Source organism: Melozone crissalis, unplaced genomic scaffold (genome assembly GCF_028551555.1).
Source record: "Melozone crissalis strain CALT ecotype California unplaced genomic scaffold, PUWL_Pcris_2 ptg000036l_1, whole genome shotgun sequence".
Taxonomy (NCBI): Eukaryota; Metazoa; Chordata; class Aves; order Passeriformes; family Passerellidae; genus Melozone; species Melozone crissalis.
In genome coordinates, this window is record NW_026535814.1 from 11413402 (window position 1) to 11437588 (window position 24187).

Here is a 24187-nt window from a genome sequence, read left to right on the forward strand (position 1 = left end):
GTCCTCCCTTTGTCCACAAGAGTCACCAATTTGTCATGGTTGTGGCCGTACCCTGTGTGATGTCTGAACTTCTTGTACTTGCTGAAAACTTTGCCTTTTTCTTTGCTACAGAAGTATGTCAAAGGCCCTCATAGATAGACACACCTGTGTGTATTTTTGTGTCTTTACAAAGACACAGGTGAAAGTGTATGAAGTGTGTAAATGTATGTTCATACATAGTTATACTTCTTTATACTATACTAGGATTTTATTTATAAAGAGGGTGTATGAAATTGTTTAGTAAGAGATAATGAAATTAAGTGAGAATTTAATGTTAACATACAGAAAGTAAAAGGAAAGTACAGTTAAATGTGGGAGTGGTGTGGGAGTATGCCAGAGGCAGTGGGGGAAATGACAAGATCTGAATGTGCATTGGACAGAGGGGTGAGCCTGTGAAGCTGTCCAGGAAGCTGCCACCCAGCCCCAGGTCATCCAAACAACAGACCAGAGCTGTGAATCTGACCAAGAAGCCCTCCTCTTCTAGCTTCAAACCAACCAGCTCACCTTGGGGCTGTCCTGCAGCTTTCTCCTATTCTGGAAAATATAGTTAATATTGCTTACTAAAGTTGAAGGCCAGAAGTAAAAAAACAAATTCAGGGGAGCATGTTTGTAGGGACACCTACCTCCCAAAATGTTTTCCTAAAAGACCGTGTGTCTTCAAGAGGAGATGGTTGGGCTGGGATTATGAAAACAAAAATTTGTGTAAGGGGAGGTGAGGCAACTCTTGTCTATATCTCAGTGTTCCAACTTGTAATGCCATGACAGGGATTATGCTCCATGTATTCCCTTTTCCATATGTTGATGTGGAGTCCATAGCACTTCCTGAAAACACAATCCTGGCTGAATACACAAAAGACACAATTTTTCTGTTAATTGTTTTTATTCTTGCTTAGAATCGCAGGGTTTAAAAAAGGTAAAACAGCCAAAAAACACAGCTTTGAAATAAAGGAAATGGTGACAATAGGAGACAGATCACCACAGTGATCAATTAATGAATAATGTTTCATTGATCACGACTTAAATGTTGCCTAATTTGTTTTTCTGTGTGCATGTAGTAGCAGCATGTTGATAGACTGTAGCCTCTGTTGAAAGACATTTTCTGTGTTCCTGGAGAACTGGAAAGCTTTGGGAGTCTAAGGCCCTTTTCTGAAACAAGCAGTACTGTTATCTGAACATGAAACAGGTAGTCTCGTGTCTTGTAAATCAAGACTCACAATATACATATGTCTTGTGAAAAAGTCCTTTAGAAGTAACAGGTATTTGTTGGTTATTCTAAGCACAATAATAACAGCATTAAGCTCATTTTAATGGTGGTGAACATATTATCCAAGTGTGCCTGGACTGTGTGTCTGAAAGGCAGAATGGGTTCGCAAGGAGCTGAAGCTTTTAAAACCATTTTTCCTGCCTCAGTAATTACAGACCAGGGAGGGAATGGATGTTCTTAAATCAGCCTTCACACAAGCTGTTAAATTAAAATAATTTTCACATCTTTGTTATTAGTAATGAGGTAGATGCTTCTGTCACAGATTGCTTCAACATGGCGCTCAAAACCTAGACGCAGGGATGTTTTAGTGCACCATTACCATTTGCTACATTGGTGTCGTATTGGAGTTTATAATAAAGGACTATAACCACAGCTTCTTCATTACTTTGCCAGAGTCAGAAGTGTGTGAAAGATCCAAGCTGTGCAAGGAATTGGAAAACCATGTCTGGTAATTGATGTAAAATTAGAGTAAATATACCTCCACTCGGAAAAGAAGGCCATGAGGATGTTTGGGAGAAAAGTAATATTTGACAGTGGTTATGAACAGATGTTCACAGATATTAGTTGAAGCTGTGAGAAACGGTCAGAGGTACTGCTTAATAGACTACAGTCACCAAGGTATTAAGGGACATTCTATTCCAATGAGCTTTAAAAAGTGAACACTCCTGAGGACAAAATTAAAAAGTTTCTAGCAGTAAAAAGATGAGGGAAGAAACAACTATTTATAAAGGAGTGTTGCTTGCCCTAGAAATTTAACAGCTGGATAAAAGCCTCTCCAGTTCATGATGTTTAGCAGCTGGAGCCGGAATGGGACAAAAAGAAGGATGGTAAACCGCAGTTTTCACATCATGCTCCCCAACAAACCTTACACCAAAATATCCCCACAAAATACCAGTTTGAACTTTACCAAACAGCTATTCAAAGCCCCTGGAAGCCATCAGGCCAGTGGGAGGTGAGGTTAGCAGAAATACAATACCCAGACAGCTGGAATAATATTAATAGTGCTGCTGGGTAAGACACAGCATTATTCTTTGCAGCAAGTCCATTATTCATCAATATGCATATTGCTGGAATGTATAAACACTTAGTAGCTTCAACAACAGAGCTTTAACTGTTGACCAGCCATGGATCTGGTCTTCAGTCCTGCAATTAGGAAAGCAAAGCTTAAAATGGATTAAAATTCTTGTATTTGTCATATGGCCAGGAAGCTAGCATGGTTTTTGGAAACTTCTCCTGGGGCTGCCAGTGACAGTTTCACTTTTCATTGACATGCCTGGAAGGTTTTGATCTCTATCTACCTCTACACAAAACAATGTTGAATACCAGCTGGTTTGAGATTTATTAGTCCCATTCTTATGGTGAGTTCTGGAAAATGGTAATAGCAATGAGCTCATTGCATCAACACAGTACAAACTGCATTACGTGCCAGTAAACCAACCTCATATTGATAGAGGAAGCATTGAAATAAATGCAAATGAAAGCAATCATGTCTTATTTCACAGTGGAAAAGAGGTTGTGAATTTTATCTGATGACCTGGAAGGTTCTGGTGTTTTAACAAAGCCACCATATAGTAAAGAATGAGTAGTAAAGGGAATAGCAAAATAATCAAAAGGACCCCTCCTTGAACACAAATTATTAAACATCCCAAGCTGACGAGGTGCTTTATTCTACAGTTTCTTTTCAAAAGCGATATAATTTTTCTTAAGGAGTTTGGGAGTTGTTAAGCCACATGTTAAAAGCATGGCTAAAACCATGCCCAGAGATGTGATCAGATGTCTCCCAGGCAGCTGTGGCCAAGTTGAAGTCTGGCAAAGCAGGAGGTCTCTGGGGTTGTTGAGCGACACGTCACAGCCCAGAAGGGCTGTCCTTTCTCAAACCCTTTAAAGGAAAAGGGTGGGTGGTGCTCTGGCATTCCAGTCAACAGAAGAAGTAGAAGAATAGTAAACTCTACTGAGCACTGGGAAAAACCAAGAAATACAGAGGAACATGGCCCATTCTACCACTAGAAAAGGACATATATTTTAACAAGGCTGCTTTTTGTTTATGGCTGCTCCAAATAATGTACTAAACCCATCCTGGATTCGTCTGAAGTTGCCCCAATGCAAGCAGGCATCCCAAAGAGCTTGTTCCTTGAGATGCCATTACTCTCAGCTGTAACATAATTTTCCCTCTGGACTAGAGTGGGAAAATTTGTGTAGATCTGAACAACTGTGCTGGATCTTTGCTGCAAAATTGTTGAAGAGTGAGCCTGATGAATTATGTGTTGAGCACTTTCAGCCATGGCTGATAGGTTGGGAGTCATCTTGAGTTTATAAATCCAGTCTGCTAATAAGGTATAGGTGACCTCGAATCTGCCTTCAGGAGCTCATCTTCTGTCTGAACAGGACCCATGTTTACTGCTGCACCATGTTCAGGGGAGGCCTTTGGGTAAGTGTACTCCCCTGCCCTTGTCATTGTCACACTGGGTCATTGAGATTTGTTTGAGAAATTTCATCACATCTATCATTTAACCAATGGATTTTCTCTTTTGAGGAAAACCCATTGCGAACTCTCTTTAGTGCCCGTGCACATGTTCCTATAAAGCTGAATTTCTGTTCTGGTTTTCCATTTTAACAGGCAGCATTGTCTCTATCTTGTGGCACAGCACAGGATACAAACACTCACCAAGTCACACTGTACAATAATGTTGTTGGGGTTTCATGGGTCGTGTTAACGTGTGGTTGTGTATCTGTTTGTTCTTCTAATTTTTCATTTCCTATTCATATTTAAACTTTATAATTGATACCTCTTATTAAGTAATAAGTATAAATTTGCAAGTATAAATTCATTTATAAAGTCCATGCATTTATAAATACTTATGCACACCTTACTCTATATATTTTAGAATCACCATAAGGGATTAGACCTGCAGTAGGAGAAGATGGGCACAGCACTTTTCCTGTCCTATCTTGTGTGAAACTGTCTTGACCCTAGAATCTAAAAGAAACCAGGGGAAAAGGAAGGCAAAATGTTTTCTTTAGACAACAGAAGACATGGCCAGCAGTTTGTATAGCCTGTTAGCAATTAGTATCTTCTGTGCAGATTTTTAACAGATCTTTTTTTAGCTGTATCCTCTATATGTTGATCACTTGATTATAAACTGCTCTAAGACACTGAAATAAATACATTGCATATAGCATAGAGATAAATAACAGCAACACAGGTTCCCACTGAAATGAAATATTCTGAAAAGAAAGTGCTCTGGTTTCCTTCTAAAGAAGGTAACAAGATTCAAGGACAGAAGAGCAGTAGTGATGACATATATCTGTGCTTCAGTCAGGCTTTCAAGACAATTTCTTGAAATTTTCATAAATTAGCTAGAAACCCATAGTCTATATAAAATCACTGTGTAGGATGTCCAGTACTTGGAAAATAATTTATAACTGGTTATCAGTGGGTCTCTGTCTGAACAAAGGGCTTGGTGTTGCAAAGATCTTTGGTGTGGCAAATGATCTATATGTCATTAGTGACATGGATAGCATTATGCCCATTGTACTAGGTAGTGGTGAAAGGAGAGGGACTTCAGCTTAGTGGAAAAGAAGAAGAGAAAAAAGTTATTTTTATATTATGATTGCTGTATGGTTTCTGATAAATAAAAACTTGCTTAGTAGAAATAAGGCTAAGGTGCTGCTAAGGTGAAACACAGATACACAACTGCACAAATACAAGACTGAGGTAACAAGGGTTGAGGAAGGTAGTTGGTGTTGTGAGAGACTGGATTGCTAGTGATTAATGTCTCAAACAATGCAGGTGCTGTAAGGGACTGGATTGTTGGTGCTAACAGCTCAAACAGTTGGCTGAGTGCTTTGCTAGTGATGCACAGAATGCAGAGGGGTGTGCATGCTTGGGGATAGAAGCTGGATTTCCAGATAATGCAAGAGGCTGATAAAAGACAAATCCTGAGAGGGGCCACAAGTCCTTCTTATCACGCCAATGTCCTCCCTTAAATAATGATTCAGCTGTGAAAACTCCTCTCCAAAGTACCAGGACCGCCACGTGTAGGCTGAAGGTGGTATTCGTCTTGGCTGATGGGCTATTATGGGTCATGATTGATTCAACTGCAATGGTAAGAGACAGCTGCAACATTTTAGAAGATGCCAAAGACTCATGACATGTCCCGTGATCCAGTGTTGCATCATCCAGGGGAGGTACAGGGGGTGTTTCCACATAGCCTCAGCATGATGTAAAACCCATGGATCTGTTGTTTTTTGGGTTCTTTCCCTCCACTACTTGATGGATACAGTCTGCAGCCATCACCTCTACAAGACTGCAGCCACTGAGAAGACCAGAAGAAGAGAACCAATGGGACATCATTGGAACCTATGGAGTGGTGATAATTTTTCTACTTGATCTGTTTCTCTGTTACTTTCTTTCTCCCCTTTCTCCTTTTTTTGCCCCATTTTCTCTCTCTGTCTCCCTCACATTTACTGTTTAATAAAAGCTGTACTGTTGACTTCAGAATATGGTCTCATTTACACCTTAATTTGGGCAGAGGTCCTCTCTAATAATTTTAATAATCAGATTTGAACAGGTATATATGAGGGGTTTAACAGTGCAAAAGAAGAACAGGAGTCAATAACATCATCCTGCTGTGCAAAAAGTAAATACCTTGTCAGAATTTACAAATGGGAGTGTAGTTGAGAGATTTTTCTCTTATTCCCTTCAATATTTTCAAGGCATCAGCTAAAATATTTTGTATTCCAGAGGCACAGTGCTTTAAAAAAAATAGATGGGGAATCTGCAGCAGAGTAAGAAGATTCAGAGATTTGGAGAATGTGGCATATGAAAAAATTAATCAAGCCTGCTACATTTAAATATTAAGAGAAGATATATTTGAAGTGTTCAAAGTACTTTCTGAGCTCTGCAGAGAGAGAAGCAGTTTGTTGTTCTGTTGCTTTTAGGCTGCAAAAGAAGTACTTGGTTTAAGTTGTAGCATGCAATATCTATAGAATAGATATTAAGATAATTTCGTTAATATAAATATTATATCAGGAGTCTACATTGCCTAAGGAGGTTTCAAAAATTCCCCTAATGGGGTAAATTAAGCATATGTAAGGAATTCTATTGGCATTGTTGATCCCTCCTTGGTGCTCTTGGGTTCTAGATGACCTCCTGAAACCTCTTCTAGTCTGAATTACTGAGAAGCTTTTATGCATGAGATTGTTAGGTTTCACATTCTTTGAAAAGGGAAATATATCTTTGATGTTTGTATTGTACCCATCAAAGCAATTAGATCTAGAGACTCTGGTCATATAAACTATACAGTAATAATGATATCTAAGTAGCACGTTGTAACTGTAAAACTGTGATTTCCTGTGCTGTCAGTGATGTGGTGGGTTGATCTTGGCTGGCTGCCAGGTGCCCACCTAAGCCATACTGTCACTCCTCTCCTCAGCTGGGTAGGGGAGAGAAAATAACAGCAGGCTCATGGGTAAAGACAAGAACAGGGAGAGAATCATTCATCAGCTACCATCATGGGCAGTTCAGGTAAATTAATTCATTGCTTAATAGCATTAGAGTAGAAAAATGAGAATACTAATGAGAGAACAAATCTAAAAGAAAAAATTTCTCTTTCGTTCTGCTTCTTAGGCTCAACTCTAGTCTTTATTTCTCTATTTTCTCCCGAGTGATGCAGGGGAACAAGGGGTGGAGTTTGCGGTCAGCTCATCACACATTCTCTCTGCTGCTCTTTCTTTCTTATGCTCTTTGCCAGCTCCAGCAAGGTGTCCCTCCCATGGGAGACAGTCCTCCATGTGCTTCTCTAATGTGAGTGCTTCCCATGGGCTGCAGTTTGGGTCTCCTCCACAGGGTGCAGTCCCTCAGGAACAGGCTGCTCCACTTTGGGCCCACACTGGGGTAACAGCTCCTGCCAGGAGCCTGCTCCAGTGAGGGGCTCTCTGCACAGGCCACAGCTCCTGCCAGGAGCCTGCTCCAGTGAGGGGCTCTCTGCACAGGCCACAGCTCCTGCCAGGAGCCTGCTCCAGTGAGGGGCTCTCTGCACAGGCCACAGCTCCTGCCAGGAGCCTGCTCCAGTGAGGGGCTCTCTGCACAGGCCACAGCTCCTGCCAGGAGCCTGCTCCAGTGAGGGGCTCTCTGCTCAGGCCACAGCTCCGGCCAGGAGCCTGCTCCAGTGAGGGGCTCTCTGCACAGGCCACAGTTCCTGCCAGGAGCCTGCTCCAGTGAGGGGCTCTCTGCACAGGCCACAGCTCCTGCCAGGAGCCTGCTCCAGCACGGGCTTCCATGGGGTCCCAGCCTCCTTCAGGCACACCCAGCTGCTCTGCTGTGGCTCCTCCAGGAGCTGCAGGAACAGCTGCCTTGCCATTCACTGCCCTCAGTACCTGCAGGGTTGTTGCTCTCACATGCTCTCATTCCTCTCCCTGGCTGGAGGTGTCTGCAGAGTCGTTCCCTCTTTATAAACATATTTTACCAAAGGTGCTCCTGCCATCACTGACCCATAGCCAGGAGTGGGTCCATCCTCAGTCCATCCGGCATTGGCTCTGTTGGACACGGGGAAAGATCCTGGCAGCTGCTCATCCCCTGTAGCCACTCTGCTACAAACCCTTGCCACGCAAACCTAATACAACCATATTTCAGAATTACCTGGCATCATTCAAACTGTCTTGGCTTATCTGAACTTTGTTGGAAACTGTGGCAGTAACTGGTATCGTTAAAAATCTTTTTTTTTGTGTGTTTCTTTATGTTTTCTTAGTACATTATCTGTACTATGAATCAACCATGATAACCTCTAGTTTATTATTTTAATATGTTCTTGTCACTGTAGTCACAAACAAAATTTTAGTCTAGAATGATTGTTATCTGTATCACATTTGTGGGGCCTTTGGTGTATCCTTTCAAAGTGCTGAGAAGGAGGTGCTCAGCTGATTAGTAAGGGGTATCCCATTGAATTCAAGAGTTTCATGATGTCCAATCTGTTATGAAATGTTTTCCTTAAAATTAAATTTTTAGGCACTCTTTCAGACTCTGTTTAACTACTAAGAATCTATTTGCAGTATAATCTTTATGAGCCGCTGCTACTGGTAGCCATAGTCCAGAAGAAATTACAACAAGGCTTTATGTTGAAGAACTGTAAAACAAAAACTTTGCAAACCAGAGCAGTTTGGAGCAGATAGCAGATGGAAGTGGGAAGGTATTTACAGTACACTGTGATGTTACACAACAGTTTTTGGAAGGAAATGTGGAAAAGAGTCTTTCATTAACTAAAACTGTAAGGGGAATCAGCTACATTACACAACGCTAAAAACCGGCATGTATTAGCCCCAGTGGAGAGTTATATTAACGCAATAATACTGATTTAAATGCTCAAGTGAATTGATTCAGAACTAGCTGGTTTACATGTGAATGGCACTGATAGTGATAGGTAGACAGGCCAGAAATATTTTTAGTTTCAGGCACAAGAAATCTGAATATTATTTCACAGCAACAGTATAACTCAGGGATGAAGCTGATGAGTAAAGAGGTGCTTTTAAAGCAGATGGTGTTTTATGACACTCAGGTCTTTTGAAAGCATCACCTGACCCCATAAAAAGCATGAAGGGGATAGTGCAGCTATTGAATTAGTGTGTTTAATACCTGGTTTGATAAAGAAATTCCAAACTCAGTTACAAGTTATTTTCATTTTTTTAAACAAGCATGGAGGCCTATTTAAATGATTTTATAATTCTTCTAAGATATAACTCTTTTCTTTTTAAAACAAACTTCCATGATTCATTGTCTCGTCCCTGTGGTTCTTAATATAATTTTTAACCAAAAATTTTAGCCAAAGTAATTGAGAAACTAGGGCATTCATTCTCATGGATTTTTAGAGATTCAGCTCCAGGTCCTTGCTTTCTTTCAAATTTAACTTATATCTTTAATAATCTATATTTTAGTTGATTTCTCTTATCCACTAGAATAAAGGTACTATGATATAGTATTTTTCGAATTTGAAAGAAATCTGAATAGCTATTCTGGAATCATTTCACTTCACATCACCAAGCAGTTAACAGGTGTTAATATCTAATATTAATGAAAATTAAATTCTTTCATTTCTTCTGTCAGTACCTTCACTCTTCATAAATAATACAGTGTTAACAGTAGCAAGGACCCTGGCTGTCCAGTATCACAGATTAATATTTCCGCTGCTGTAGTGTGTTCAGCATTTTGCCCTCTGGCTCATTTAATGTGTAATAGCTCTTCAAGGAGGAATAGTTCAAAAAGGCCAAGTTGAGATACAAAAGTTGAGGCTTGTCTATAACTCAATACTAATGGCATTGGATGGGGTTTGAGAGATGATCAGAGGATCGCAGGACTTTTTAATCTAATCATGCCTCTTCTTGCTGGAGACTGTGAGGCAGGTCCTGCAAAGAGTGGTAAATCAAGGGTGGACATAGATAATTAGTTGTGTCTGACTTCATTTCTGCAGTGCATTCTGTTACAGGCAAGGAGTAAAATTTATTTAATTTAGGAGGGACAGATTGTTTTGCTGCTGTATTGTAGAAAATTAACTATAATGGACTCTGCATCTCAAGAAGAGCTGGATTCCTCTGTAAGGTTTTTAGGAGTGAGATAAGCTAGAGATGGGGCCCAGAGATGAATTAAAGTCATAGTATGTTATGAAAGTAGGACAAGCCTTGTTGTGAACATCTGGGAGGAACAGGGAAGGAAATAAAAAAAGATTTTTTTTTTAATTACATTCAGGTAGGTTTGAGACATTATTACAAAGGAAAGCAGTCCAGAAAGCCTGGGTTATAGAAATGGACATGTCTCAGAGATTTTTATTCCTGATAAAAATTGGGTAGTCTAAGTCTGAGGGATGGAAGCAACAAGGCACCACCAGAAGGGTTTTGGAAGATGGCTAATGCATAGTGAGGAGTATTTTCAGTTTTCTTTTTGTGAAATGAAGGGACAGTACAAAAGTACTTTTTCAGGGCAGTACAGGACTGTTGAAGGCAAAACTTTGATGAAGCAACTTAGATTGTTTTCAAAGATGCAGGGTCACAATACTCCAGAGGACCTCCCATTCAAGTGTTCATATGTGATATAGAAAATTAACTAATGCACCATCAAAACAAGATATATTTTCTTATAAAAACTGGAGACAACTATTTCAGCAAAGCTGAAAGGAAGACTTGCATTCAGGTTCTTGATCTGAGTCAAGAAACAGAAGGTCTTCAGCTTGGATTTTCTAGAATCTAATATTATGCTGTTTGAGTATTTGGAAAAATGTTCTTTCCTAAATGAAACAAACTTGTAATGATCTTTGTTTTCCTTCTTCAAAGCTGAATCTATAAAAGAATAGTGAGAGCACTGCTTCAAGTTGCAGCCCTGCCAAAGAATCTCACTTCTCTACATCTGTTAACAGCTGTTTCTCCCATGCAGAGCTCAGGTTTGAGTTTCATTCCACAGTATCCTAAAATACAACTCTGAGTGGTCCAGTGCCAAAGGGCTGAAACAGTATACAAACTGACAGATCAGTGTACATCAAATGCACCACTCACTGTCACAGAATCACAGAATCAATCAATTAGGTTGGAAAAGACCTCTGAGATCATTGAGTCTGTAGCAGGACATCTTGCCCCCACAACAAGAGCTTATCTCTTGTTTGTTAACTGGTCAGATAACTCAAACAGGACACACTAACTGTCTTGTAGTGAGGTATTCTGGCACCACGGGGTTAATGGTGATGTGGCATCTCCCAAGTGCCCATAAACATCTTACTGTCAGAGAGAGATCTGGAAGATAAGTTGGATTTCTGACTGAACAACACCTCACTTTACAAACTATAAAAGCTACACCAAAACTTTCACAAAGCAGAAATATTCTACTCATTCCCTGGAAATGTGTGGAGTTTCTTGTCTGAGCAGGGATGCCTGCTTAGCAGTTACTCCTCTGGAGGTTGAGTGAAGGAATCTGTGTACATTACTGATATTTTCGTGGTATGTTATATTTGTCCCCTAGTCAATACTATTTCTTTTTCTAGCTTTTATATAGGTGCCACCTTAATGTTGTGCACACTTTTATGTTATGCTGTAATCTATTAGTAGTTCATTTTAATTTTCTACTTTGAACTAACTCTGATTAAGATCTTTTGTCTGGTATCTACAGTCTGTTTAATAAATAATTTATTTTGTAAATAGACCTGATTTACCATACCTAGAACTTGCGTGACAGAGTGATTTCTTAAATTTAAGCGGTTGCCAGAAATCTGAAGCTAAGGCAGGGCTTGTCTGAAGCTCCCTCTCATCCTGTGACAGAGTCCAACCTGTGACCCAACACCACCGTGTCAACCAGACCTTGGCACTGAGTGCCACATTCAGTCTTTCCTTAAACACCTGCAGTGACGGTGGCACCACTATGTTCCTGGGCAGTCCGTTTTACTATCTAATCACATTTCTGTAAAGAATTTCTTTGTAGCATTTGACCTAAACCTCATCTGGAACAGCTTTAGACTATGTCCTCTTGATTTGTCAGCAGTTTCCTGGTTGAAGATGCTGACCCCCACCTGGATTACACCTTCCTTTCAGGAAGCTGTCGAGAGTCGTAAGGTCTCCCCTGGGCCTCCTCTTCTCCAGGCTGAGCACCACCAGCTCCCACAGCTGGTTCCAACAGGATATGTGTTCCAAACCCTTCCCCAGCTCCATTGCCCTTCTCCATCACTGCTCAGCAGATCCTGGAAGCACAGGAGTGGTGAACACCTGCTTGCTGTTTCCTGACTCGTGTAAAAATTAATTTACAAGTTCAGACTAGGATTCTGAAATGCTCCAGAAGGAGGAGGAAAGTAGCTCTTTTTCCTCCTTTTTCTTGTCCCTGCAGTGCAGGCTCAGATAAGCAGCTGCATTGGTGTTCATCACTGTGTTGAAGAATTAAACCCCTAGCACTTGGAGAGAGGTCACTGTAACCTACACTGCTTGTGTAAACAGTGTCTGAGTTAAGGACTGTTAGCCTGTTGCTGGGGAGCTGCTGCCTTGGTTCCAACTGCTGGTAGTGAATAGTGCTTAACACAAACCTGAAATTTTCACTTTCTATATATGAGAAGTCCCAACTTTATGTGGACTGTGCATCCAAAGACAGGTAGTCTAGACTGTATGGACTAGATTCTACAAATAGAAGATAATTTTTGCTTTGTCTGTAGGACTTTATCCCCCCAGATAATTTTTTCCACCAGACCTTAAAACTTTCTTTTTCTGGCTATGGGAAGACCAATTGCCACAGCTTAAGACACAACACCATGTTCCCAATTTTTTTTCTTCTTCAACTTTGGTCTTGTTATCCCATTGCATGGGAATCCTTACTGCTACTTGAGAAAAGTTGCTCTTTATGTCTTTAGTTGATTTTAATCCTCCCTGCAAAATCTCTCTATGATTCCCTTAATTAAGATCTGTGTTCCCAGCTCATGGAGGAGTGTGTGGCTGTTCCCTGTGATTCTGGTAGCTGAGCCAAAGGTCAGCCAGGTTTAGAAGCTCTTTGGCTTTGTGATGGATCCTTTTCACAACTCTTGCCTAGTAAATTCACGGAAGTCTGGTTATGTCATCACAGTTGTACTAGGATTCACAGCATCAACTATTTTCATTCAAAGAGGTATGAGAGATTATTGTTGGAGGTAATAACCAATAGTCATGAGTACCTGAAAAGATGTCTTTACAGTATTTCCACTCTTGTTTTTCTTTTCAGCTCACTGTTGTCAAGAGACTGCTGCTTACTAGGTTCAACAGGTCACTTAACTGTGTAGGGACAACCTTAATGGATATGAACAATCCATTTTCTATTTGAACAGGCATAATTTAATAGTACGTTGATAGCAGGCAGTAAAAAACTAATTTTTCATTGGCTTTAACATTTTACCTTTTAGCTACATCCTGATAGCCAAACCAAAACTTCACAGGTATTATCCTTCGTGTTTGCTTGAAAAAAATTGGATTTAAGTGTTATTGCATAAATGTTCAAACTATTTCCACTTTCTCCCTTGTTCTTTGATTGATACTCATCTGATCTGTTCAAGGAGATAAAAAACTGAAGTTTTTGTGCCTTGAACGGATTCACTGCAGATTTATGGGAATACTGTAAATTATGCTAAGAGAAGTAGAAGTACCTGGAGTTTATTGGTCAGGAGTGCTGAAATTAGTCAAAGAGCCGTACCAATAAACTGGCTTAACTTTTCAGCATCATCAGAAAAGACTGAAAAGACTAGAAGAAAATTCCCCCCTACTACAAAATATTAACTTTTTTTTTTTCCCATGGGTTGACATCTGTAATTTAGGAGTAGGCTGAAGCTTATTTTAACATTCACTGTATGTAGAGAGAAGTTTCTTGTGAAAGTTGATGTCTATTAGCTGTGCTGACCCCCTAGAGGTTAGAGCTGGAGTCATTCTGCATGTTGAAATCCTGTGCCCTATTTTGCTTTACACCTCATACCATGATTTAGGTGTTTTCATCTGTTCTAATCCAAATAAGGAAAAAGTTAATATTATATTGTTTTACGAGAATAGCTTCTGACTGGTATAACTAGAATGATTGCCTCTCCTTCGCTCAAAATGTCCGATCTCTTTCCTAACTAATAATCTCAATCCTGTTGTGCTGCCAGAATAAAATAAGCACCTATATTATTTAATCAGCCTCTTGAATGTGGAGCAGTCAGTGTCCAATGACTGATGACTGGCAGCTCATTAGCTCCCCTATTAGCTGCCTCATGGGAAAAATTAAAAGAGATTAAATCAACAAATTAAGGAGTTTATTGCCATTTATTCATTTCTGTATTTCAGCTGCATGATTTTAATGAGTTAGTTATTTACTTTTGCTTGCAATTCACATCCTCCTACTATTGTCACTAGTGTGGGTTAAGCTGAAACAAGAAACATTTTAGTAAATCAGTGTCATGCAAAGAACAATATCATCAGGTTTGATAAAGCATCAGTGGACTAAAAACTCGCTCTGGTCTCCTCAGTTTTGCTGCTTTCTCCCTGGGAAGCCTCCCGTGTTTAGCTTGGTGGGAGGCTGTCTGTCTTGGTGGGAGTCTGTCTTTCCAAGCACCATGAGACCAGGCCCAGGTGTCGTGGCTGGCAGGCCAGGCTGCTGATCTGGCAGTGCAGTCCTGCTCAGCTGCAGAGCAGCGTAAGGGTTAGTTAGTCCTGGCTTTGGTGAGGCCTAAAGCCCACATGAGCGTTTCCCAGTAAGGGTTAGTCCTGGCTTTGTTTGGGCCCAAAGCCCCCATGAGCATTTCCCAGTAAGGGTTAGTCCTGGCTTTGCTGGGGCCCAAAGCCCACATGAGCGTTTCTCAGTAAGGGTTAGTCCTGGCTTTGCTGGGGCCCAAAGCCTGCATGAGCGTTTCCCAGTAGCTGGGACACAAACACAATGCAGGGCAGCAGCCACAGGCCTGCCAAGCAAGTGTTCCCTGTGGGGCAGATGACGTGTGTGCCCCTCTCTGCCTTTTGTTTCCTTGCTGCCTTGGTCCCCAGCTGTGCTGAAGGGATTTGCCTTAAGAAGTTGGTCATGTTTTCTTGGTTTTTTTTCTTTGGAGAATCTGTTAATGCAAACATTCTGGGGCATTTTACAAAGCAGATCTCTTACCCTGTAATGCATCAACTGAAGTCAAGTGGCATGACTTGCTCTGAAGCTCTCTTCCATGCTGCCTAAAATAGAAGGCCAGAGTTAAAAATATGTAGACTGTGTTTCTTTGTGTTGGTTTTACTGTCAAACAGAGGCTGTATCTTTGTGCAGCTAGTTGAAGAATGCCACAGGCAAGGTGCATCATACAGCGAACCACTATGACAGCAAAAGATGTAGATTACGGGTGCAGAGAAAGTGCAGATTGTTCAAAAGTCCAGTCAAAGCTGAGGATAGAGATTCCCTGGAAATATTCTGAAATAATGCTGATTTACAAGTATGCTTTCTGCTAGAAAACTATTCACTTACATAATCCTAAATCTCTAAAGATTAAAAATACCCTGACACTTTTACAACTTACCAGAATTCGAGAAGAATGTATATTTAAACAACTGCATTGTTCTTTGAAAAAAGATATATCATGGTGAATCTTACAGGCTAGCTCTGAGGGCTGATCTTGTTCTATAGAGAACAATAAAACAATTATAGAGAAAAAGAAAATGAAAAATCATTCTATCCTGAAGATTTTTTAGTGTTCTTAAAATTTTCACCTGGATATGTTTATGAGAAATAACTGATTTGTTTTTTAATTTAAGTATATTTAAGACTTTTTAGTAGAAAAGAATTGCTTTTCACAAGCTTTTAAGGGGGCTTAGCACTAGTAAAGTTTCATCTTGTCCGTGTCCTTGAGTGGTTTCAAATATACATTGTTGTTTCTGTATTACATTCTCTAATCCTCTCAGCTCCCACAAAAATTGGACATGATCAAGCAGGCAGAAGCATTAGATGTAGGTGTAGTTCTTTTGAGTTCAAGAACACAGACAAGCCGATTTTTTTTTTTTTTCAGAATCAGGCTTTGCTGGATCAGAATATGTTACAGGATCTAATGCAGAATAGCTGAAATTTAGATTGCATCAGTTGTTTCTTAATTTGATTTTGTTAAGCCATAACAAATCCAAAACAGAAAAAAAATACTAAATCTCTTCTTAAGCTATAGGGGCCACTTTGAATCTCAAAGCATTATCTACTTGTAACAGTTCTTGAAGTTTTGAGTTACATTAATGATGTTAAGTTGAGAAAAATACACACTAAATCTCCAAAGACTGTGAGGTTTCTTAGAGGTGTTCTCAGAAGATCTCTGGAGAGAGCAGTACTGACTGCATTTGCTTCTGCCTGGTTATATCTTGAAGATGAAAGAGGAAACGAAATCACATGGAGTTAACAGGCCAAAAATTGTCATGAAAGTAAATGAAGGTGGGAAGGAGGTAATCATTAGGTCACACCGTGGCTTTGAGCCCTTTGTACATAAAGCTCTTTGTACATAAAGTTAGGTAGAAACCAGTAGGTAGCAAGTGGTGAGTAATGAAAATAGTGTTTACAGAGAGGAGACTGTCGCTGACTCAGAGCTGCTGAGACAACAAGCAGCTTCCAGGATAGGAACACCCTTTCAGTGCTGAGCATGATTCTCCCCCAGATGAGTTATCAGGGATGGTGACACGGACTGTATGGTAGGCATCCATAGAGGGAAGCGGGGCACAGGCTGACAACTGACCTGGCATATTCTTTGTGCTGATTGACAGGGACAAAGCCGCAACACTGCACTTCAGCCCGGAGATCTGGAGTCAAAGAAGGTTTCTGAAATCAGTGGAGACTGCCTGAGAACAGACTGTGGTAAAATCAGTTACTTCTGCCCTTTCTCTGGATGATACAGATTATCTTGAGTAACTTGTTAAGTGCATGAAATGTTTTAGCCTCAAATGTGCATATGGTACTGCATGTTCTGATTTTTTCCTTTTGTCCTTGAACTCTGGGATTGCCAATAAATTGGGATTTGCTTACATAATAGGAACGGGGGTATGTGGAGTTGTCGGATAGAGTCCTACTGTGAGTACCCCATCAGAAGCTTCAGCAGTGGGTTAGCTACTGCTGACATAAAATCCATATTAGCCTAGAGTTACAAAATATTTCAGTATCATGCTATTACCAAAAATTTATGTAATCTTAGAACTGAGTTTTAAATGCAGCCTTATCCCAAGAAAATTATTTTCCAGTGTTTGAAGTTAAACTGTGAGGCAGGTACATTATTTAAGTATTGGAATACACAACCTAAATGTTAGTAAGTGTCCACTCTGTTTTCTGTTTAATGAAAAGAAGCACAGAGTTGAAAGGAAATACTTCAGTAGAAGCTCTTGCAAAAGCACTTCAGACTTTGTTAAGAAGCAGATTAAGGATCAAATCCACTTAAAAATTATTTGCAACTAAATTTTATTCAATATATTAAAGCTCCCTATGGCTTTGAACTGGGTGTATTATTTTGCTATTTTATTGTTTGTTGTTTTTCTTTCACTTAAACACAGTACTAAGTCTGTATATGTAGGCAATCTCTTTTTAAGTCTTTTCCTCAGGTTTATGTAATGAAGCTGAACAAACAGAGTCTGAAAGACCATCTGAAAACTTTGTATTTCTTTATAAAGCAGTATCACCAGAAAAAAAGCTTTTTTTAAATAATAATCTGTTCTCAAAAAAGCAGTGTGTTTGCTTGCCATTTTCATTTTGATGTAAATGTGTGTAACTTAGTGGGTTTTGTGAGAATTTTGTTCCTTGAACAGAAGAAACAAACGTGAGTATATAACTTGAAACTATATGTGAGAAATCAGATATTTCATTTTTTTAAAAAAACACCAAACATTTGCTTTTAAAATTGCAGAAGATTTTTGATGGAGCTGAAATGATGAATTGATAAACATCCAGGCTAAAACCAGCTTTTGTAAGACAATACTGGATATGAGAACCACAAAACCAAGAGTCTTTTAGCTACAGTGACAGAAATCCAGGCTCTAATGCAAAATATACTGCCTACAGATCTTAGAACAGTGACGCAAATTGCTAACACACGGCAACACACAGTTGAGGGTTTCAACATTGTTTTTCATTTTATAAATGCAGATTTCAGTAGATGTTTGTGGTTTTGCACAAGAGTTCTTTCCACAGATGATTTGGTGAGCTCCCAAGTCACCTACCAATGTTGGGTAATGGGGGATCTCCATCACATAATTGTGTGGAAAGGATGTAAGAAAACAGAGCATGTAATGATGAAATCTCTTCTCAGATATTACAAGATGACGGAAGAATGTTGTGTACATAAAATCTATATTAAAGGAGATGTTGGAAGAAAATTATGCTGACAGCTTTGTACTGGCCAGACTAATTTAGACTATATGGGAGACTTCAGAACAGCTCTGAGCAGAATGAAATATTGAAGTTATTTGAGCTAGATTGACTGATACCTGTCAATATACAAGCGCAGAAAATCTTATCCACCTTCAGTAAAAGACCTTTTCTTAACAGATTTGAAACGACAAGATTAAGAAATGGTGTTTAGAAAATAATTTTTAAGACTCTACCTCAGTACATAAGAACACCAGCAGTGAAAGGCAAGCTCTTGTGTAGGAGAGGGTTAGCTCTGAAATTCCTAAGGATGAGTGTTGGATCTGAATCTTCAATACTTGTTTAAATCAATGACTGAGATTGGACTAATAACAAAAATTACTCTTTCAGCCAGCAGCTCATTAGTTGGAAACACAGATAAATTGCTTTGACAAGCACAAGTCTAGGAGTATTGGCCTGATGTAGCTGAATTACTTCTAGTGGAATTAGAGGAGTGTTAATGATGTTATTCAGAGTTCTAGTGAAGATGTCAAAGTAATTTGTGAAGTTCTACTTGCTCTCATTCAAGGAGCACGGATTAAAATTTGATCAGGTGCAAAGAAAGCTTCTATTCTTAGTATTCTATTACCTTTTCTTACGAGAAGATATCACAAAAATAAATCTTTTTAGTCTAACAAAAAAACATAAGAAGGAATAAAGTCATAGAATGGTCAGTGTGGGAAATGACCTTTTTACTTCACCAAGCTCCAATCCTCTGTACCATGTGCAGGGATCTCAAAGCTCCATCCATCCAGTTGTCTGCCATCTGTGAAGTGGCTATTGTATCACTCCATAACATGTTATAGAGTGCAGAAAGACTTCCAGGTGGAGGCTGTCCTGGGAAGAAATGAAAATGTAATGCTCTGATCTGAATAATAAACAAGCAGATGTAAAACAGAGAATAAACTTTAGGAAGAAATTGGAAGACTATTATTTTCCCTTAAAGCAATTAGAGATCAGATCACTTTCCAATAACAGCACAGTCAGAGCCAAAGAAGTATCTACTTTAAAAATAATCTTGAGTAGCTAATTAAGAGGCTTATGCATTGTGACTATTCATAATAGCAGGTGATTTGGCTGATTTGGGTGGTTTTGTCCAGCAACTGCTCCCAGTTGTTGTCTCTGTGAGGGTGAATCTAATAGAGTAGGCTGTGGATGACAAGTCACAGATATTACAAATCTACCTTAACTTAAAAAAATGTTTTGAAGTCTGAACTGTGATACCAGTGTCAGCTCTTTGGAATTGTGTAGTTATTATTTCGGTTGCCTCAGCACATACTTTCATTGCAGGTCTCAGCAGTGGTCAGAGCTGATTCCTGTATGCAGGAGTGTTACATTTTCTCACTTTAGAGCCTTTGACTTATCAGGGAAGAATATGAAAGGGTGAACTGTGGCTTTTTGAAACTAGGGTGCTGCCTGTTGTGGGAAGAAAATCCTTTGTGGCAGCTGGGGAGGCTGTGTTTCCCTCGAGCACTGCCTGCTGCTGCAGTGACTGGGCAACACCTGCAGGACAGGTCTGGCCAGTGCTTCTGATGCTTTCTTGACTGCATTTACCGTCATGTGCAAGTGAGGGGTAAGTCCTTGGGATAAAAACTGAAGAAAGGGGAAAGGACAGGGGTATAATGACACCTTTCAAATGTCTTTTCATAGTTACCATCACCCATGTTAGTGATAACTGTTACTGAGTTTCTAAAGCCCTGTTTTGTCAATGTCTTGCTCAGGTCAGTACAGGTTACCACACTGATAAGTGGGGAAATTGCCTTGAACTTGCGCTTTCCTTTTTATGTGCTATTGCTTTTTGTCCATGTGTTAACCTCTGTTAAATGTTTTGGGAGCTTTGCTTAGAGAATGCACCTGTCAAACTGTCAAAATAAATAGAGGGTTATGAAGAAGAAATGTTATATATGTTTCTATAGCCCAGGTCTGTACAATAGAGATAGGCTTTTAACATCATTGTCTTAGTTTCTTGCCCCATTTTTTTTAAATGGGGTATCCAGTAACATTCCTGACCATGTTGAAAACTGTGGAAGTTTACAGTGTGCTCTCAAGGGGAAGTAGTGATTACATAAACACTTCTGGGGTTTACACACTTCCCACAGAACTCTTGGATGCCTTGTGTAATAGTCTTTTCCAATAAAGAAAACTGTGTAAGCATTAATCATCCAACATAGCAATATCCAATAGTTTAGTGGCGCAGGTAGCTTGCCTGGCTTCTGGAGAGTGCTGTTTGGCATTTCCTTTGGCATTGGCAAGTTAAGGAAGGGTTGGGTTGGGCAACTTTCCCCACAGGAGCCCTCAGAGTGCTGTATTGGCAGCTGGAAAGGTGCTGGTGACACAGCAGTGTTTTGGCTACCACCAGGCACAGCATCGAGGCTGCACTCCCCTCCTCCACAGGCCTGTACTCTGGGCACAGCAAAGAGCTTGGCAGGGAACACAGACACTACCGCTGAACCAAGATAACCAAGGAGATATTCTGCTGCTTGGAAATAAAACCAAGGCAAAGGAGAAGAGGAGGGAACAATAATTGTTTTCTGGAGTAACCTCTGTGTGTAGTGAGGGCCAGCTTCCTAGACTGTAGCTGGACATAACCTGCTGATGGGAAATAGAGAATTAATCTGTTTCTTTTCCCTTGCTTCTCTGTGTAGACTTCTCTTTTGCTTTCCTGAACTACCAAAGCTAATGGCTTATTTAAGTAGGCAGCCTGGTGAGAACCAATACATTTATGTATTCTATTTGAGAAGCTGAGCTACTTTTTCTGTGTTCTCTGCTGTCTCCATTCAGAAACCCTGAGAGAAACACACAGTTTTAATTTACAGTGATCAGTCATATAACTGGCTGGGTTTGACACTGTGACTGAGTGCAGCTAGCAAATGCTTTTGTGAAAGGGGAGGTCCTGTTCACCCACTCCCTCCATTTTATTCCTACCTACCCGTGAGCACTACCACTTTTGCACCATCTTTGGTGCTCACTGTACCAATTTTGAAGTTGATTTAACTTGTTAGCCTGATAGAAGGCCTTTACCAAGGTAGCTTGTCAATGTGGATCTCAGCTGGCACATGGAGAAGTGGGAACACATGTCCAGGAGCAAGGCACGTGAGGGAAGCGAAACCCTCCACTTAATAACAGAAATATCATTTAATAAATAATATGATAACATAAAAGCATTGATCCACTCTTCCACATGGTCAAAATGTCCCAGCTGTAGTCTCAAACACAAAATATGCTGCCCAGCAAGGAACTAGGTGGAGACAAAAGTTTGTCGTGGTGCCAGAGATATATATGTTCATAATTTGTGCCAGGGCACAGCCCACGGTGCCCATGCAAGCCTAGTGACAGTGACCAGGTTCAGCCATGAGTCCAGACACACAGACAATCCATAGAAATGAGGCTTGCCAGGGATTAAGCTGAGAGCTCAGGCTGAAGGGTCAGGGTCCAGATTAGTGGGGCACCTGGCCCAGCACAGGTGCTGCATGGCAGCAGCACAGCTCAGGTGGGGTCAGAATGGGGCCTTGGTTTCTAAGCCATGGCAGAGAGATATGGGACAGCCCACCCTGGACACTTCTTGGCAGGTCTTTCTGAAAGGGCTGTTTTCAAAGCTAGGCCCTTACCCCACTGCTGAAGCTGAGCCTGTGCTCAGGCACCCAACACTGCAGCTAGGGGGAAGGTAGGAGGGGGGTGCTCAGAAGTCTGGAAGCTTTCAAAGAACATGTATTAGCTCAGAGCTAGAACAGCAGCGTAGTAGGAGAAGTTTTGATGGGTCAGGGGACAGAGTTTGCAGTACATTTTATCCTCCAGTGTCTGACTTTTCTATTCTCCATACTGTAGAGAAGCAAATAGTACAGTAACTCTGAACAATGTTTGCGTTCTCCAGAAACAAAAGGATGGTGTATTTGGAGAAAAACAGTCACCTACAGTTGAATTTGCCCACAGCATCTTTTATGGTAGCGCCTTCCAGACACAGTTAATACAAAACTCCCATAGTTGTGCATTCACAGTAGGCAGCCTTGTTCTTTGCTGTGTATCAGTCAAGAGTGGCAAAGCTAGAGCATATGATCCAGGATCTCCCTTTCACATATTCATTAACCAGCCGTAAACAAACACCACAGTATTTACGGGAGTTCACAAGGGACTTCAGCTTCATAAAGCCTTTTAAAAAACCCACATGTATAAAACAAGAGAAAACTGTTATGTCCCACCCCCACAAAGGAGAGTAACCCAGGTTCTTGTTAATGCATCCCTTGGGGCAGAGTGAATTATTGGTGTTTGTAAATTTATACATATAGGGTTTTATTTTAGAACAATTTGGTTGCAGTTTAAAGTTTAAAGTTAGGATGTAGCCTTTTGGTTATTATTATCTATAATAATATGATAACATAAAAGCATGAAAATATCACTTAAACATGTATGGAAGAGAAGGAAAAGGAAAGGGTAAGAGTAGAAGATCTCACCACTTGAAGGTCTTGCGATGAGTCTTGGTTGTTGGAATTTCCATATCTGTTGTTCACAATCTTGTCAAAGTGATGATTACAGACTGTATTTGTTGGGTGGTAGGAGTAATCTCGGGAAAAATCCACAGAACACAAATCTACTGGGTTTATACCAGTTTGGGTTCAGGGGAGAATGCCCACCTCTGGGGTGAGGAGTTTCACATAGAATGATGTAATGTTGTGGATCATGGGGACACTCAGGCTGTTTTTGACACCTTCTAAGATGTTACAGCACCTGTGATGTCAGTACAGATGAGTCCATCATGGCCCATCAGCAGACATTAATACCTTCAGGCTGCAGTGTCAGGCACTTCCTGACAGGGGAGTTATCACAATTGAATTCCCTTCAGTGAGGACAAAGAGACAGAGCTCATCTCAGGGGTTTGCCTTTCTGTATCTCATTGAACACCCAGCTGTAGTTTCAGATGGGCTGTGCTGCCCTCTGCACCCAGGATAGTTACCTTGCACATCAGCAGCCATCAGAATCCCAGTCTCTATTCCAGTATCATTCTGGACACATTCTTCTCCTCAGGCCTGGGCTGATTGGACGGTAGTATATCCCCTTTATCTTATATCAAGTCCAAATTCCAAGTAATGGATGTGGGAAGGGTGGGCTTCAGTGGTCATCAGTGGTCGCAGATGAACAGCTCCTTCTTTGCAGTCTGAAGTAGTGGGCAAAAGTCCTTCAATAAATTTAGCAATGTTTAAGCCATTAACTGTTTCAGTCTCTCAAAAATACATAGGTTTGAAAAATTCTGGTTCTGTCTTTCACTCAATTGGCGTATACATGACTATGACATGGTTAATGAATGATGAATAATTCATAATGATATTTCAAGAAAAATGTGGTCTAACACCAGCTTACATTTAAAATGTTCTGGCCTTTCAAAGGAATGTACTTGTCATCATAACATAGTGGAATTATTCTCTTAAGTAAATTGAAATAATATATTTGGTCTTTAGAAATGTCTTTGGGTGATCAGAGCTATCTGTTGACTTAATTTTTACAGACGATTTTCTAATATTTATTCTGCTTTAATGCATTAGAACTGTATTTGGTCCTCATTAAAAAAGGGCAAAGTTTTAAAATCCCACTGTCGTTACTTAGTAAATAGTTATGCTGCTCTCCATCAGCAGTCTTGACCTAGTCTTAGAGAATATCCCTGATGTAATTCTTCCTTCATGCTGCCTGCCATCGCGAGTCAGTACAACTGATTCCAGAACAATGTTCTGTTCCAGTGTTCTGCAAGTCAGCCAAGGCTAGAAAGGGATGGGAGGAAAAAAAAGTTGTACTTGAGTCATTCTTTTCAGTCTACATGTATAGGTTGATAAATCTTTTTTCACTACAATTAGAAAATACCTGATTTTTCTGCTACACAGGAATAAAATCAAAATGTATCTCTAAGGAAGACAAATTTTGAAGGTTATATATTTTTTAAGTTTATAAACTATGCTTCTCATATTAAATCTTATTTAATAAGTAATACATACACTACATGTGTGTAGTTCAAAAGAATTCCCTTCTCACTCAGATCCAGTTTAAGATTATGT

At 40.1% G+C, this 24187-nt stretch overlaps 1 protein-coding gene across 1 annotated transcript in view; it reads left to right on the forward strand.

Annotated features, from left to right (window-relative positions):
- The window catches only part of PRLR (prolactin receptor), a 126539-nt gene that overhangs the window by 50121 nt on the left and 52231 nt on the right, over positions 1-24187 (forward strand). Inside the window, exon 2 of the mRNA XM_054283373.1 lies at positions 16523-16613. The gene's annotated coding sequence lies outside the window, so the exon portion shown is untranslated. The remainder of the gene's footprint in view (positions 1-16522; positions 16614-24187) is intronic.